Here is a 17,855-nt window from a genome sequence, read left to right as displayed (position 1 = left end):
TGGAATGTGTATATATAGCAAGGGAATTCATTAATATCTACCCAGTAGGCTCTGCTGCCTTCTGTTGTTAGTTAAGAAAATAATCCTATGCATGCCCTAATTGAAGTGTATCTTTTTGAAATTAATAGGGCTTACTTTTATGTCATGGTTGTGTTACACAGACGGTTTGGATGTATAGTTCAGTCTTGATCCCCATCCATCTCCATCATTCTCTGTAATAGGTGCAATCCACAAGAAGATGCACTTACGGTCCAGTTACTGAAGCTCATCCTTGGAAAAAAATTTAGGCAGTGTTCATGTTTGAACTGTGAATAGAGATGCTAACTATCTAAAAGAAAAATGCCTTGCCCCTTTAATGGTGGCTTAAAGGGATGTTTTTTACTAGGTTATGTTATTTACCTCTCTGCTATGAAAAGCTTCAGTTGCCCATTTCTACACATTAATCCTCAATTAAAAGGAAAAGGCACTTTTCTCCAGGCCTGTTAGCAACCATAACTGTGAAATGGGGCCTATGTAATATAGATGAAGAATCTCAAAAGACTAATGATCTGCATGTTTCAGAGAATCATAGCACTTCCATGACTTACAAACAAACTGTACAGAGATAAAGCTTGTGACCTTTGTTCTACCATGAATACTCATGAAACTGCCTTATACTGAATCAGACCATTGGTCCATCAAGGTCAGTATTATGTATTGAGACTGGCAGTAGTTCTCCAGTGTCCCAAGCAGCAGTCTTTAAATAACCTACCACCTAATTCTTTTAGCTGAAGAGGCCAGGGATTGAACCTGGGACCACTAAGGCACAGCCCCTTGCCATCTTCAGCTGCTCAATTAATAAACAGCTCCATCCTTTCAGCCTTGCTAGCCTTTACATCCTTAAGGAAGACTAAAGCTCAATGATAGACTGCATGTTTTGCAGACAGAAGGCCCCTGTTAAATTTGTGACCTCTGTAAGGATAGAGACTAGAGATGGGCACAATCCAAAAAAAAATAACAATCCAGCTGATTGTGGATCGGCGCCGATCTCGAATTAACAATCCACACCGAGCATCTCCCATTCCTGATCCTTGGATCGTGTATTGTGGAGGCCAAAGCGGGCAGCGCTGCTATTCCCAGCTATGTGGGAAGGTGGGTGGTGGCGGCGGCCACCGGGCCTGGAGGGCATGGGGAGGCGGTGATGAGCCCCCTCCCCTCAGGTCCCATTCAGCAACACAGGAGGCCTGTGTTTGGCCATCAGAGCTATCAGGGTTTGCAGGGATGAGATTGGAGTGCTATACAGAACACCCCCTTCCCCCTCCCTCCCCTGGCTGTCTTCTCCCAACTTGTGACTACTTTGCTGCTCCGTGGTTGGAAGGAAGCCCTGCTGATCAAGGAAAGCTGGGCTTCCATTTGGGTTTCCAGGGCGACAGAAGGAGGGCAAATAGAGCTCAGGCTTTCCCCTGGCTCCATTGCCAGGGGAATAGATTGCTGGTGCCTGAGTATCTGGATCCCTTTTAATAAAGAAATAACAATGGAGGCGTGGGAATAGTTGTGGAAAAATACGTTGAAGATTACGACATGCACTAATATTAAAGAGAACGTCTACAAAATGATTTATCGTTGGTATTTGACACCAAAGAAAATTGCGTTAGGGAATTTGAACATGTCTAATAAATGTTGGAAATGTAAAAAGCATGAAGGATCTTTGTACCACATGTGGTGGACCTGTGAGGTAGCTAGGCAGTACTGGGGGGAAATAATAAGAGTGATAAGTGAGATTTTACAATTTCAAGTTAATAAGAACCCAGAACTCCTACTACTGAACTTGGGAATGGAGGATATTCCAGCACAATACAGGACATTGTTATTTTACATGACAGCAGCGGCTAGACTTTTGTATGCGCAAAAGTGGAAAGTACAAGAAGTGCCAACTATTGAGGACTGGATTTACAAATTGCTGTACATGGCGGAAATGGACAAAATGACAAGGAAACTGAGAGACCTTGATCCAGGACAGTTCAACATGGATTGGGAAAAGTTGAAGCAATACTTGGTGAAAAAATGGGAGGTGGGAGGAGAACTGTGGCAGTTTGAAAATTACTGAAATACAACAAAAGAAGAGGGAAGTGACTTTACCGAGGGGAGGAGAGTTAAATGAGAAATTCTAAGCAAATATTTTATTTGACTACTATACATAGTATTAAGTAATAGAGGTGTTATTATAAGAATTATAAGGATAGAAACTAACTAATTTTATTTCTGGCAGATAATTGTATAATGGAGAAACTATATAACTAAAATAGAATGAATATAAGACAGAACGAAGTAAAGAGCAACATATAGAGTACAAGTTAAATTGATTGACTTATAGTGAATGTATACAATGCTTATAGAAGTACTTAAAGTTATGTAGAATAAGGGACAAATTGTTTGTCCCATATTGACGAGACAAGAATGAATAAGATAGAATATAGAGTACAAAATTAAACAAATGATTGTTATTATTAAAGAATATATGCCAGGAATGTAATATTTAGTTGATAAGTTAAGTGGGAAAGGGAATAGAGATAGCACTGTGTTATAATAGAGAAGCTTAGAAGAGAGTGAAAGTATATGTTTAATAGAATAAAATAAGTTTGAAATGAGTAGGGGGAAAAAATGGACAAGGGGTTGGAAAACTGTTGGAAGTCAACAAAAGGGGGGGAAAGGGAGGGGGTTAGAACGGGAATATTTAAAGGAAATTGATTGAAATGGATATTATAGTGATTTCTAATCCAATAATTTTTTTTTAAAAAAAGAGTATCTGGATCCCTGATCCAAGCCTGAACGCAATGATCCAGGCTGGATCCAGGCCCGATCGCTGGATCGTTGGCTGTGGACAATCACGATCCGCCGGGTCACGATCACACGATCGCCATTATCGTGGGGGTTTTTCGATCGTAATACGGATCGTGCCCATCTCTAATAGAGACCCTTCTGTTTTGCTTTTATTACTTTGTAAAATGCCATACTTGTCATCATTAATATCACTATTTTTTTATTTAATTGCATTTCACTCCCATCCCTTTCCAAGGAGCTTCATAGTTCTCTCTTCGATTTTATCTGCAACCCCCCCCCCCTGTAAATCAGAATAGGCTGTGAGAATCTGAATGCAGCCCCCCCCCCACCACACCAAGTCCAAGACTTTTGCACTGTTCGTTGTATGGATTGGATAGCTGATATTCTTTTTACTGGTTACATTGGTTAATTTCCTTGTCTTAAGACTGTATTATTTCTTTCAAGAAAATCATTTCTGATTTTATTCTGCCTTGGTCTCAGTGTCCCTTCAAAATGCATAATGGTGCTTTCCTGCTTACTCATAGCTCCAGAGTGCTGGTGTGTGGGTCATTGCTTAGAATTTTTGAATGTAGAAAAAAGACAAATGAAGAGGGGAATGGCAGAGTTTTATAAAAATTATGCACAAGGTACAAAAAGTAGATAGAGAGAATTTCCACCACCACCAAAATTCTAGAACTTAGAGGCACCCAATAATGTTGATAGAGAATAGATTCAGAACAGAAAAGAGGAAAAACTTCTCTTAAGGTTTTGTTTGAAATCTGCCTTGAATCTTTAATTCAGATTCTCCTTGTGTTAACTTAAACTTTTACCTCAGGAAGTCATAACTAGAGATGGGCATGAACCAGAAAAAAAAACAAACTATGCGGTTTGTGGTTTGCCACATTTCACAAACCATGAACTTTCATGAACCTGCCCCAGTTCATGAACCGGTTTGTTTGGTTTGTGAAAACATCACTTCTGGGCCAGCAAATCACCACTTCTGGGTCAGCAGAAGGTTTGCAGAAAGCCCAACCCCCCGTTGCCTAGGAAACTGATTGATTGGCACCAGGCTGTCTGCAGTGACGAACCAAAAAATGAACTGAACGAACCGCCCTAAAGTTCATGGCAGTTCATCAGAAATGGGCTCTGATGAACTGCTGGTCCACGAACCATGAACCAACCTGATTTGTAATGAACTTTGGTTCGTATTTTGGTTCGTGGCCATCTCTAGTCATAACCAGTATTCCTTTTTCCTCCACACACAGAGCTTCAGGTGTTAAAGAGTTATTCACAGACCAAGTCACAAAGTCTAATTTTCCACACAGATCTTCATTCACAAAACAAACACTCCTCTCCTCCACACAGACATAGATTCATTCAGGCTTTTTCATACAGCTTGCCTGACCTAGATAGAATAACCTCTCTCTGATATACATACAAACTGAGCCAGATTCGCACTTAGTTTGCCTGACTTAGGCATAATTTCTCAGAACTACACACAGTTTGCCTGGCTTAGAAAGAATGAACATTTCCCCTCAACACAGACTAAAAATGCAGTTCACTTCACCTCATAGGGTACAGCCACCATCCAATTATAGCAAACTTCACTCACCCCTCCAGCCCTCCTCCCTCTTTCCTCAGAGGCCTGTATTTAAACCCTCAGTAACAAATATTTAAAAAACCCACATTAACCAGGTGAAATAAAATGCAGAAGCTGTTTTACAGGAAAAACTTTACAACTTCTTTACCCAATGATTAATTAAATGGTAGAATTCACTGCCTGTGGATGTAGTGATGGCCACAAACATAGATGGCTTTAAAAGAGGGTTAGACAGATTCATGGAGGAGAGCTTCATCCATGGCTACCAGTCACAGTGACTGAAGAGGGCTTCCATTGTCAGAGGCAGAAAGTCTTTGAATACCAGTGCTAGGAGGAAGCTTCAAAGGAAAGCCTTGGCCTCTATGCCCTATTTGTTGGTCCTTCAGAGCAACAGGTTGGTGATGTTGGACAGACCACTGGTCTGATCCAGCAGGGCTCTTCTTAAGTTCTTAACAGAGGATTTCCTTTGCCAGTGCTAAATATAAGCTTGCTGTTCCCTAGGCAAAGAGCAAAGGATGGTGTAAGGAAGGTTAATTCTTTGCACTGGCATATTTTAAACTTCAGTTGGAAAATTGACCATATTTACACATATACATCTTTATGGTACACATCTCTTCTGACCTCCCATTGTAAAATGTTCATGTATCAATGTAGGAAATCTCTACTTTCCCAAAGACTCTGGAACAATGAGGAGATTATGGTTATTTTCTTGGTTCTATTGTACTCTGAACTCCTTATTTGACTCAGTCAAAGAAGCAGCTAAAGACTTCTCTGAACTGGTGCTCAAGTAATGCTAGCCTGAAAGTAGAAAAACTACCATGCTCTGTGGCCTGAGACATTTAATTAGTTTCCAGGCAGGACTTTCAACTCTACCTGCAACAAATAGCAACAACTTGGGAAGCCATCGAAGGGTCTGGCTGAAAATCTAGCCATGATAACTGATGGCATGCCTCTAAATTGTTTGAAAACTTATCAATCAGTTCTGTTCTCCTCTGTAATGATTTGCTTAAATCCCACCAGTTTCATACCAGTAAAAATGGTATTTGGTCAAAGGATCTTCTGGTTCTGAATAAAAATGAAGTAAAATAAAAATTAAACTAAAAAACAATCAAAAAGTGGAAGGCTCCAGCTGATGAGAGTCCTCACTTTTAAGATTTCCATGAGTTTAAACATGTCTGGTCTCTCTTAGTACAAAAAAGAAGGATGGCATCACTTCATGGGATTTGAACTCAGGCAAGAAAACTAATTCTCGCAAAACTTTTCCTTAAGGCATCACTAGGCCATGAAGAGTCAAGGAATATCAACAGACTAGTTTCGGATTATGGCACCAATATGGCTGATGTCCCTGCAGTTTCTGCATTTGGACATAGCTAGGTTGCGGCACACGGGCTGAATTTTACTTGAGGTTGGAGTTGCCATTCCACTGGGGCTCAAACTGGGGTATGGGGGAGGGGAGGGTGACATAGGGAGGCAATTTTGTAAAAATTGGCTCCCAATCTAGTGTTGGGAGCCAATTTTTACCAAATCGCCCCCTGGCACCACCCTGTGCTTCTGCATCTTGCTAGAATGACATCATTCCTGGTCTGACATGGAAGCATTCCAGAGTATGTGGGAGCATGCTCCGGGGGTTCCTGACCTGTTCCCATGCCCTTCCTCCCTATTAGCCAGGTGAGAGATGGGGGAGGAGCAGAGACTGGGAGCGAGGGATTCCCCACCCCCACCAGGGAATGAGATCCTAATAATAATAACAATAACAACAACAACAACATTCGATTTATATACCACCGTTCAGGACAACTTAATGCCCACTCAGAGCGGGTTACAAAGGATGTTATTATTATCCCCACAACAAACACCTTGTGAGGTGGGTGAGGCTGAGAAAACTCCAGAGAGCTGTGACTGACCCAAGGTCACCCAGCTGGCTTCAAGTGGAGGAGTAGGGAATCAAACGTTGCTCTCCAGATTAGAGTCCTGCGCTTTTAACCACTACACCAAACTGGCTCTCCAGATATCCGTATCCTGAAAATTCTGCTATTCAGGATTTCAATTAAATAGCCAGAGTGCCTTGTGTCCTGACATGAACCTTGTAACAACAAAAACTCCAGAGCTGCAGGCCCCTCTCTGGAACCCTCCCACAAGCTGTTCTTTCAACCACCAGGCTTAAGGAGGTCTTTCTACATTTGCAAAGTGTTAGGAAATCCTTATCTTGCTCTCTTTTCCTTCCTTCTGTTTGAATAATGATTATATTTTATACCACTTTTGGCATATTAAAATATACACTGTGAACATTTCCACCTGCAGTGCAGAAGACTTAGGCAGGGCTATACACACTAGGAAGTCCATTCATCAGTATTTGACCTGCACATGGCAGCAGGACCAGAGAAACTGATTGCCTTCTGTCATTGTCAATGAACCTCTCCAACAAGCATCCCTGCTGTGACCTCATTACAGACTGTGCAGAAAAGAAGAATTAAACATCTATTTCAAGAATAGCAAAAGTAAAATTTTAGACCTAAAAAGAAGGTATAGCATGGTTCAAGCAAATCACATCAGATAGTAGTTCTAAGTAGAATACACTTATATATAAACAGTATAAAAACAGTATAAGCTGGCATGACCTATAGTCACCATTCAGCTCCTCCAGGAAAAGTAAAGCGCTACATGTGGGACGGGTATATGTCTGCAATGACAGCCAAAACATTGACAAACAGTGCAATCCTATGCATGTTTACTCAAAAGTAAGTCTTATTTTATTTAGTGCTGCTTACTCCTACGTAAGTGTTCGTAGGATTGTATTCTGTAACTAGCAAAATGTGTTAAAATTTTGGATATAATATACAAATGGAACAATGGGAAAATATGTGGATAAAGGGTCTTAAATTCATGCTAAATTCCATTTTTTTATATAAAATGGTATATCGATAGTATATGACACTAGAGAAATTAGCTAAAATCCATAAAAATGTTTTGAATATTTGTTGGAAATGTGAATAAAATTAAGGGGTATTCTATCATTTATACATGTACTAAAGCCAAAAGTGGTAAGGCCCCTTCTGAAGAAGCCATCTTTGGACTCTACCGATCCATCCAGTTACCACCCGGTTTTGAATCTCCCTTTCCTGGGTAAGTTGATTGAATGAGTGGTGGCAGAGCAGCTGCAGGTATTCCTGAATGACACCTCAGTTCTGGATCCATTTCAGTCTGGCTTCCGCCCTGGCCACAGGATGAAGATGGTGCTGGTCGCCCTCACAGATGATCTTCATTGGCATCTGGATCGAGGCAGGCTGGAGCTGCTGCTGTTATTGGATCTGATGGCAGAGTTTGACATGGTTGATTATGACCTCCTGACCCACCGCCTCCCTGATGTGGGGATACGTGGGGCCGCCTTGCAATGGCTAGTCTCTTTTCTCCATGGTAAGGGACAGAAGGTGGTGTTTGGGGAGCAGATGTCGACAAGGTACCCACTGGTATGTGGTGTTCCTCAAGGGGCAATTCTCTCCCCAATGCCATTTAATATCTATATGCGCCCCCTTGCCCAGTTAGCCTGAAGTTTTGGACTGGGATGCCATCAATATGCTGATGACACCCAGTTGTATCTGCTGATGGACAGCCAGCTGGATACTGCCCTGGATGTTTTGGCCAGGGATTTGAAGCAGATTTGGTTGAAGTTGAACCCTGTGAAGATGGAGGTCCTGTATCTGGGTTGGAGGATGTTGAGCTCAGGAATCCAGCTCCCAGCCTTAGATGGAGCGCATTTGATGCCTGCGTTGATGGTGAGGAGCCTGGGTGTGATTCTGAATGTCTTCTTGTCTGTGGAGGCGCAGGTCTCTTCAGTTGCCAGAACTGTGTTTTTCTGTCTTCGGCAGGTACAGTGATCCACTCAACAGTCACCTCCAGATTGGACTACTGTAACTCACTCTACGCAGGGATACTGTTGAAACTGACCCAAAAACTGCAACTGGTCCAGAATGTGGCAGTGTTTGTCCTCATGGGAACCCCATTTAGGACACATATCCAACCTGCACTGCGCCAGCTGCACTGGCTTCTGGTTGAATTCTGCGTCAAGTTCAAAGTATTGGTGTTAACCTTTAAGGCCCTTAATGGCCTGGGACCGTCTCTCCCTGTATGTTCTCCAGAGGGCATTATGCGCTGTACATAAACATGTACTGGTGGTCCCTGGCCCCAAGGATGTTTGCTTGGCCTCAAACAGGGCCAGAGCCTTTTTGGCTCTGGCTCCGACCTGGTGGAATGCTCTCTCAGTTGAGACTCGGGCCCTGCAGGACTTATCATACTTCTGCTGAGCCTATAAAATGGAGATGTTCTGCCAGGCCTATGAGAGTGGTTGAGGAACTGGCGGACTATCCTGCTGGTCCCTTGCCTGTTTTCCTTTGTTTTGCTCCAATTTTTAATAAGATATGTGGATTTTATTATTTTTAATTATTTTAAATATTTATTGTATTTAATTGTGGTTTTTATGATTTTATGATGTTGTGACCTGCCCTGAGCCCACTTGTGGGGAGGGCGGGCTATAAATCAAACAAAACAAACAAACAAACAAACAAACAAAAACAAATAAATTTTGACTCAAATTCATCCATTAATCCAGAAGACATTAAAGATTAATGTTCAAATGAAACCAGAGGTTTTTCTTTTGGGATTGATGGACAGACAGAAAAAAGTCATGGAACTTTATTTTTATATATGACAACAGCAGTGAGATTATATGCACAAAAATGGAAGAGTTCTACACTATCCACAATAGAGAAATGGTTAGTGAAGATGATGGGATTTGTAGAGACGGCTACTTCTTTGATTAGAGAAAAGACATTGGCTGATTCCGCACACGTTGGATAATGCACTTTCAATGCACTTTATCAATCGTTTGAGGTGGATTTTTTGTTCTGCACATGAAAAAATCTGTTCCAAATGATCTATAAGGAGGATTGGAAGTGCATTATTCAACGTGTGCGGAATCAGCCATTGTCTACATTTATTGTTACCTAGAAACCCTTTATAGAGTTTTTGCAGGAAACAGAAAAAAATGAACTGATAATTTGTGGATTTAATTATTAAGGGGAGGGAAGAAAGTGAATAATAGAAAAAGGAGAGACTTAGGCTGCTCCTACAAGTTCCAATTTTTTCAGATTTTCCCTATCTCAAAGCCACATCTTCCCAACCCGCTTTGAGAACTCACTTTTCACGTGCATCATCCTCATGTATGTTTTGTGAGTGTTTGCCACGGTCCCCAAACAGAAAACACTGTCTTTATCTGTGCCTCATCACAAATGACGTTGGTGCATTCCCACTCAACTTTCCTTTTTTGGTGGGGGGGAGCACATGTGGGATTGCATTATACCATTGTCCTGTCTTTCAGCTTCTGTAGAAACTGGGCATGCATAGTGCTCTGTTCTCTACTGTTGATTTCCTGCTCAAAGTTTTAAATGCAAAAGTGTTTTTGTCCCCCTCCTGACCGTCACACTCTCTTTTTGCAGCTGCCCTTGAGTTAAATCATGGTGGTGCCGGAGCTTATGATGATTTTGCAGTAGCCGATCTGTCTGATGGCACCTGAATTTTAATGTGTTAATGCATTAATAAGTTTTTATTGTATTTTAACAGTATATTTGTTGGAAGCCACCCTGAGCCTGCTTGTGGGAAGGGCGGGGTATGTTGAATAAAATAAATAAAATAAATAAATATGCGATCAGTAAAGTAGCGCAATTGTGCAATTCCATATCCTACTATATGAAAGGCAAACTGTGTTCCCTGCATACTGCAGGCATGTTATGCAGGGATACAGGCACAGTATGCAGGGATAAGAAGCAAGTTGGGGACAGAACAGTTTGCCTCCCCACTGCCTCCTTGGGGGTTCCAGCATGGCGGCAAGGCCCTCCCAGGGTCCTGCAGAGGCCAGGGGGTGGGGCTCCCCATTGTCTTCACAGGGCCTTGGAAAGGCCATGCACAAGCTGAGCAGTGGCCGAGGGGCTGGAGGAGGAGGGAGCCCCCAATCTCTTCCCTGATCCCCTCCAGCCTCGGCATGGGAGGGGGGAGCACTGCTAGGACCCATTGTATTTTCCCAAACAATGGGCCTTATTGCTAGTTTAAAATAAAATCAGAAATGGCATTCTGTTCTCAGTGTTGTTCCTAGACTGATAGTCCGATTGCTGAGTGATCCAATGTAGCCAGCACTGCAGTATCCGCCCTGAGCCTGCGAAAGCGGGGAGGGCGGAATACAAATGTAATAAATTAAATTAAATTAAATTAAAGTATGATTCCCTTTGTATAAGTAGATATCATTACGGCACAAGGACCGTTAAAAAAAGTTTTAAAGGGGGGGAATTATATGATCGCTCATGCAAGCCAGACACACGTGAGATGTTTAAAGGAGGGATAATGGTGAGAGGAGAGTTGGAGATTTGTGGGAGAGCTCTTCTGAAGCACAACAAAATCCTCCTCATGCATTGATACGATAGGATAATCACATGGAAAACCCGCATCAAAAATAATCACGGACCAAAACAGGTGTCACAAAAAACGCTTAAAAACCGGGATCATCATGACCCGCTCATGCATGGGGAACGATGATGTGTGTAATGAGGGAGATACCCACCAGAGTTCCGTTGGCAGGCCGTCCCATTAAGGACATGTGGAAGCAGCCTTATTGTTTGTAAGCGTTAAGTTTGTGATTTTACTTGTATTTATTATATTTGTCACAAATCACCACTTTATATTCCTTTCTACTTCTTTTTCATATATTTTGCATCTTTTTCTTTTTTCCCTTTCTCCTTCTGTTCAATTTCTTGCTAGTTTTATTTTTTGTTCTGAAAAATTCTTAATAAAAATAAGATTTTTTTAAAAAATGAAAGGTCAAGTTTCTCTGCACTGGTTGTAGAAGGCAGCTTTTGTTTTCAATGAAAACCTATTTGCAGTGGCAACCCAGCTATGGAAACCCTCCCTAGTCAAATTCACTGGGCATCTCCTTCACTATGCCTCAGGCACAAGACCATAAAATTTAATTAGAATGTTATCACTTTTTTAAAGGAGGGGAAAGGGAGAGAAATTGGCCTTCTTGCCTCTTCCTTTAGCACAGCTTTGCTGACAGAACATGGAGGCAAAGTAAATTCATCCTTTCCCCCTCCTCACTGCAACTCTCCTTACCAGCACACACACACAGCCCTTCACTCATTGTTATGAGTGACCCCAGGATCTTTCAGGTGCGCTCAAAAGGGAGTGAGTGTGTTTAGGGGAGGAATAAGGGGAAAGCAGTACGCCTTCCATTGGCAGTTGATAGGATACAAAGTGCTATTTTCATTTGTAAGCCATCTTGGGTGCTTTTTTTTAAAAAAGCAGAAATACAAGATAGAAAGATTTAGATAAAGACATAAATGTGTTTGGAAGATTGCAAAAGGTAATTCAAGGACAAACATAAGATTACAGTTTAACTTCCAACCTGTAAAATTGACCTTAGTCACTGAGAAGCAGCCTTTTCCTCTGCATATTTCCTTCCTGCTTCCTGGTCACACTCAAGTATGGCTGCTTGAAAACACATTTTTTACAGATAATTTGATAGAGACACCCGAAGAACAAATATGGTTTTCCAGAATACCAGTTTTCTGAAGCAGTTTTGAAAACTAATCCAAAATGTTAAGTTTCAATGCTTTTCAAGATTTGTTTTTGGCAGATCTATCCACCCGGACAATTAATTTTATGGAAATCTATGCTTTTAAATTTTACTTGCCAGATATTGCTACTGTTACTTGACCTTTCTGGAAAGTAGTAGGCAGTAGTTACTACACACACAGCTGTTTCCCTTCAGTTATCTATTCCCTTTCCCAAACAATGTCTCCATAAAGTCTCAATCAGATCTCATGTTGTGATTCAAGGCTTACTGGTTCTTAGATGTATTTGCAGTTTAAGGAGCTACAAGCACTTATTGGTTAATTGAGGTGATCGACCGATTAATGGCTTGATTGCAGTTTAAAAATAGAGCAGCAATTCATCAGAGCCAAGTGGCTGTCTTGCTGCAGTTAGCAGTGTACAGATTCAGTGGAGTTAAGGTAAAAGGATAAGACAACTTAAAAATTAAATGCAAAAGAATATGCTCTGTGCTTTTTATGTTTCACACACTTGCTAGCTGTCCCTCCTCTCCAAATGTAAAATGATCATGCTTCCTTTTGTTTTCCCTTATGTTATGAGCTGGGCAACAAAGGAAGGATCTCAAAATGTTGCATCCCATTATTTTTGGCAAGTAGAATTTCCTAATCTTAGACCCTAGCATTTTTCCCCCATGGAGTTTATGGTTGTCATTTATCAGATATTGTAGGTTTTAATATTTTTATGTACAAAGTACATAGGTATTATATATCACTAATACATGTTTTTAGTTTTTCTTTAGTCCTTTTTCTTTTGTTCAGTCTGTATTGAGGACCTGCTTCCCCCTCTTTTTGTGCGTGCAGAAGTCTTAGGAAAGAGAAATGAATGGCAGGGAGCAGGGGGGCCTAGAGGCCGTGTGGACAATAGACTTGCCCATGTTACTTGTCAGTGAGTTTGAGGGTCGCTACCTGATGATGTCTACTGTAAGTTAACAAAGAAACAAATAAAGATTCACTTTGTGGATCAGCAGTATTTACTTCACTGTTCACTCTTTTATTAACACCTGAAGTTTCCACTAATTAAACTTTTTTTTCATTTTAAAGATAGGCGAGAAGTTTAATTACAGTACTGCCATTCAAATATTGTGTTAATGAGAGCTGAGGACATAAGCATCAGTCAACGCTGTCTATAAAAGAGTTACAGAGCCCTCTCATTTTATCAAGTAACAGTTCCCTACCTGGCCTAAAATTATTGCATACATATACAAATATATAAATTCATGTTTTCATAGTATATTGCATTACTACATAAACCTATACATGTTGGATTTTATAAGAACTCTCTCCCTGTATTTGAACAGTTATAACTTCTTATACTCTAATAAGCTATATTTTGTATAATTGTTATTTGTTATTAATATTGACTTCTTGTGTATTTTGCAATTTGTGTGTGTGTTTTACAGTTTTAATAAAGTTAATAATAATGATGATGATGATGATGATGATGATAAAGTAGAGAAGAAGGTGTATTACCCTATGGGTTGGTGTTCAATAAAATAACTGGTTTCCAGTGCCCTACACAAATAAGAATACCCACAAGATGCTAAATCATGGCTCTTGATTTGATGTGTCAGGTCGGGGGCAACTGGTTGGAGTCCTGCTATCTCCACCTATAGTCACTCACACTTAAGCCCCAAAGTATCAAAGAAGCAGAATATGGTTGCCAACTACAGGTTGGGAAATTCCTGGAGATATGAGAGTGGAACTTGGAGAAGGCAGGGCTAGGGGAGGGGAGGGAAGGACTTTGGAAGGGTGTAATGTTACAATGCCCTCCAAAACAGCCATTTTCTCCAGCAGAACTGTTCTCTGTAGTTTCCAGGGCTCATCTGGAGATTGGCAACTAGCTAGGCAGCAGAATCTACCATCTCAAAAAGGCAATAATGGCTATTAGGTTATTACTAGTTGTACAATACAAGCTTCTCCCCTCCCTCCCAACTAATTATGACACAAGAAGTGTAAACACTCTTGTTCAGACCAATATTTATCAGCAGGCATCTTAATGGCATTGAAGAGTGGCTTGTAGCAACACAGATGCAGCAGGACTTCAAGCTGGCTAATAGAACAATTCTATTATATTTGTCTGTAAACTGTAATCTCATTAGAAAAGACTGCTACTAATAATCAGAAGCAGTAGGGCTGTGCTGATGTGTAGTTGGCTCAATGTGGATGATCATATTGGTGAACCAATCCCAGTTGTGTGTCCCCCTGCCCCCCTATTGAGTATTGCAAAGAGAACATAGAACATAATTTTTTATCAGAGCCTCTTTCAGATATTGAGATGAACACAGAAAGGGGAGTGTGTACATGACTGCATCTGCTTTCCCTAGTCCTGACTAGAGATGGGCATGAACCAGAAAAAACCCAAACCATGTGGTTTGTGGTTCATCAAATTTCATGAACCACAAACCATGAACTGGTTCGTGAACCAGTTCATTTGGTTCATGAAAATATCACATCCAGGCCAGAAAATCACCACTTCCGGGTCAGCAGAAGCTCACTTCCGGGTCAGCAGAAGTTCACTTCCGGGTCAGCAGAAGGTCTGCAGGAAGTCCATCCCCTGTTTCCTAGGAAACTGATTGATTGGCACCAGGCTGCCTGCAGTGATGAACCAAAAAACAAACCAATCGAACCAGCCTAAAGTTCGTGGCAGTTTGTCAGAAATGGGATCTGACGAACCACTGGTTTGCGAACCACAAACTGGCCTGGTTCGTGCTTAATTTTGGTTCGTATTTCAGTTTGTGCCCATCTCCAGTCCTGACCTCCCCATATTCAGTCAAATTATCTGCATGGAACTTGTATACATTTAGCTGTAAATGTGCAGAGCTATCTTCATTTTGTTACAAACCGGGAAAAAGCAATGTTCCTGTTGCATGGAGGGTGTTTTATGCACATGGAGGTATGTATGTATGTAGATCTTTCTGGTGGGGGGTGGGGTGGGGCATGATCCTCTCCTACTTTCCATGTATTGATTTGAACACACTATTGACTACATTAATGATGACAGTTACAGCAAATATATATTTGTGTTAATCATCATCTTTCCAGCCAGAAAATAATGAACAGACTCCAATGTAAACAGAAGTCATCTACTGTTTCTGTTTTGTTTCATACACATACATTTTTACAAAGGTCACAGCTTATTATACCATTCATGAATAGTTGGTGGACTTCCCCCCTTTCCCATTAGATGCCCTTAAAAGTTTCCAACAAAAACATATCATGCTCAAGCTTATGATGACACTTTTAAACTGTATTTTTAGATAAAACCTAAAAAGTATTGGCTTGGATTCAACAGAACATTTCCTCCAATTGAACAGCTTCTGCTTGTGGAATGCGACTTTCTTGTGTCCCCCTTCTCCCATTGCAGCCCCAAATGCTGCTCTTCATGGACAGCATTTTGGAGGGCATCTTGGGATGCAGCAGGAGAGGGGAAGTGATACAGTTGCACTCTGCAGGTGGAAATCATTCTATTGGCACTCCACTGGATCCAGCCTATTATCATTGGCTCTTAGGGAACCTCAGGACCAACAACTTTTTAGAAATAGCCGATGTGTTCAGTCACTGATCCTATCAGAGAAGGTAAGCAGTTAATGAGCAACCAGCCAGGTAACTGACGTGGGAAGCCAGGGGCCTGTCAGACTGGTTAGTGGGCAATCTGAAGCCAACTCAGTCTGCTCTTAAGCAAAATATTAATCAGACTGAGAAATCATACCAGTGTCAGCATCTTTATAGATCTCAGCAGAACTCCTTTGGTCCCATGTCACACTATGATCCCTGCTGAGCGAGTACAAACCACCTCCTATCCATTCACACTGATGTTGCTGAAGTGTGGCAGATCAGCAGTGTAGAACAGATTTTAAAGGGATCAATCTGTAAGCATCTGAAGGACCGCTCAGTGATCCGGCAAAGTCAGCATGGTTTTGTCCCTAACACATCTTGCCAGACCAACCTGGTTTCCTTCTTTGATCGAGTGACCAGCTTACTGGATCGGGGGAACTCTGTTGACATGATTTATCTGGATTTCAGTAACGCTTTTGATAAGGTCCCCCATGACATTCTGATGGGCAAACTAGAAGACTGTGCAGTGGACTATAGGACAGTTCGGTGGATAGGGAACTGGTTAGAGGACTGCACTCAAAGAGTGGTGGTCAATGGTATTTCATCAGATTGGAGGGAGGTGTCCAGTGGGGTGCCTCAGGGCTCGGTTTTGGGCCCGGTGCTTTTCAATATTTTTATCAATGATCTGGATGAAGGAGTGGAAGGGCTGCTCATTAAATTTGCTGATGATACCAAATTGGGAGGAGTAGCAAACACCCAAGAAGATAGAATTAAAATTCAACAAGACCTGAATACTCTGGAGAAGTGGGAAGCTGTGAATAGGATGCAATTCAACAAAGACAAGTGCACAGTATTACAAATACTGGATGGGGGATACACTTCTGGGCAGTAGTATATGTGAAAGGGATCTTGGGGTAGGAGTGGACTGTAAACTAAATATGAGCAGTCAGTGTGATGCGGTGGCAAAAAAGGCTAATTCAATCCTGGGTTGTATCAAAGGGGCCATAGCGTTGAAATCACAGGAGGTCATAGCCCCTCTCTATACTGCCTTGGTCAGGCCACACCTGGAGTATTGTGTGCAGTTCTGGAGGCCTCACTTCAAAAAGGATGTGGACAAAATTGAGAGGGTGCAGAGGAGAGCGACGAGGATGATCAGGGGTCTGGAGACTGAGCCCTACGATGAAAGGCTGAGGGCCTTGGGAATGTTTACTTTGGAGAAGAGGAGGTTGAAGGGGGGACATGATTACTCTCTTTAAATATTTGAAAGGCTGTCATTTGGAGGAGGGCAAGGAGCTGTTCCAGTTGGCAGCAGAGGGTAGGACGCGAAGCAATGGGCTTAAATTACATGCACAAAGGTACCGGCTGGATATTAGGAGAAAAATTTTCACGGTCAGAGTAGTTCAAAAGTGGAATCAGCTGCCTAGGGAGGTGGTGAGCTCCCCTTCACTCACAGTTTTCAAGAAGAGGCTGGATGAATACTTGTCAGAGATGCTTTAGGCTGATCCTGCACTGGGCAGGGGGTTGGACTAGATGGTCTGTATGGCCCCTTCCAACTCTATGATTCTATGATTCCTTGAGGGAAACCATCAGGCTAGTGCAAAGAGTCAAGCACCTGGGACTTGCTACCAGAGTTCCTTTTGCCTTATACAATAATTCTACCACATACACTAGTAATCATCATGTTTATCATTCTACCTTTGTCAAACCCACATTTCCCTCCATTCTCCACTGTGCCATGTGAATGTGCAATGCTAGCAATGGTACATCTGACAATGGGAGCTGCTGAGTGCTTTCCCAAGCTACATGGTTGGGATGTTCTGTGTTGATTAATATCCCTGGTACAATATTCATGAGCCATGATGTTCAGTCAGGGTATATTAAGTGAGCTTTAGGAGTTCAATTGATGTGCATTCCTGAACAATTCAAATCTTGTGCATTCTTTATGTCTGCACATTTCAAATTTAGCACAATTTGTTGTTTCCGTTAGGGACAGGATAGGAATTGTTAGAAACCTTGAAATGAGATATTTTGCCCAGAGAATATTCTCAAGGGATAGCTAAGCAGGCTTTTTAACACATGACTGGTTAGTGTCCGACTAGGATCTGGGAGACGCAGGTACAAATCCCTACTCTAACATAGATCTCTGGGGGACCTTGGGCCACTCACTTTCTCTCAGCCATAGCATTGCTGTAATGGGGAGAGCAGAGCTTCTATGTAGTGGCTGGAGATCTCTCAGAGTTAAAACCAAT

At 41.7% G+C, this 17,855-nt stretch overlaps 1 protein-coding gene across 5 annotated transcripts in view; it reads right to left on the bottom strand.

The window, feature by feature from the left end:
* The window catches only part of LOC129343595 (spermatogenesis-associated protein 7 homolog), a 122,482-nt gene that overhangs the window by 104,082 nt on the left and 545 nt on the right, over positions 1–17,855 (bottom strand). The window lies entirely within an intron of this gene.

This window comes from Eublepharis macularius, chromosome 1, assembly GCF_028583425.1.
Source record: "Eublepharis macularius isolate TG4126 chromosome 1, MPM_Emac_v1.0, whole genome shotgun sequence".
Lineage (NCBI taxonomy): Eukaryota > Metazoa > Chordata > Lepidosauria > Squamata > Eublepharidae > Eublepharis > Eublepharis macularius.
The sequence above is the reverse complement of the archived record's forward strand: the minus strand, read 5'-3'. Positions and strand labels throughout refer to the sequence as shown.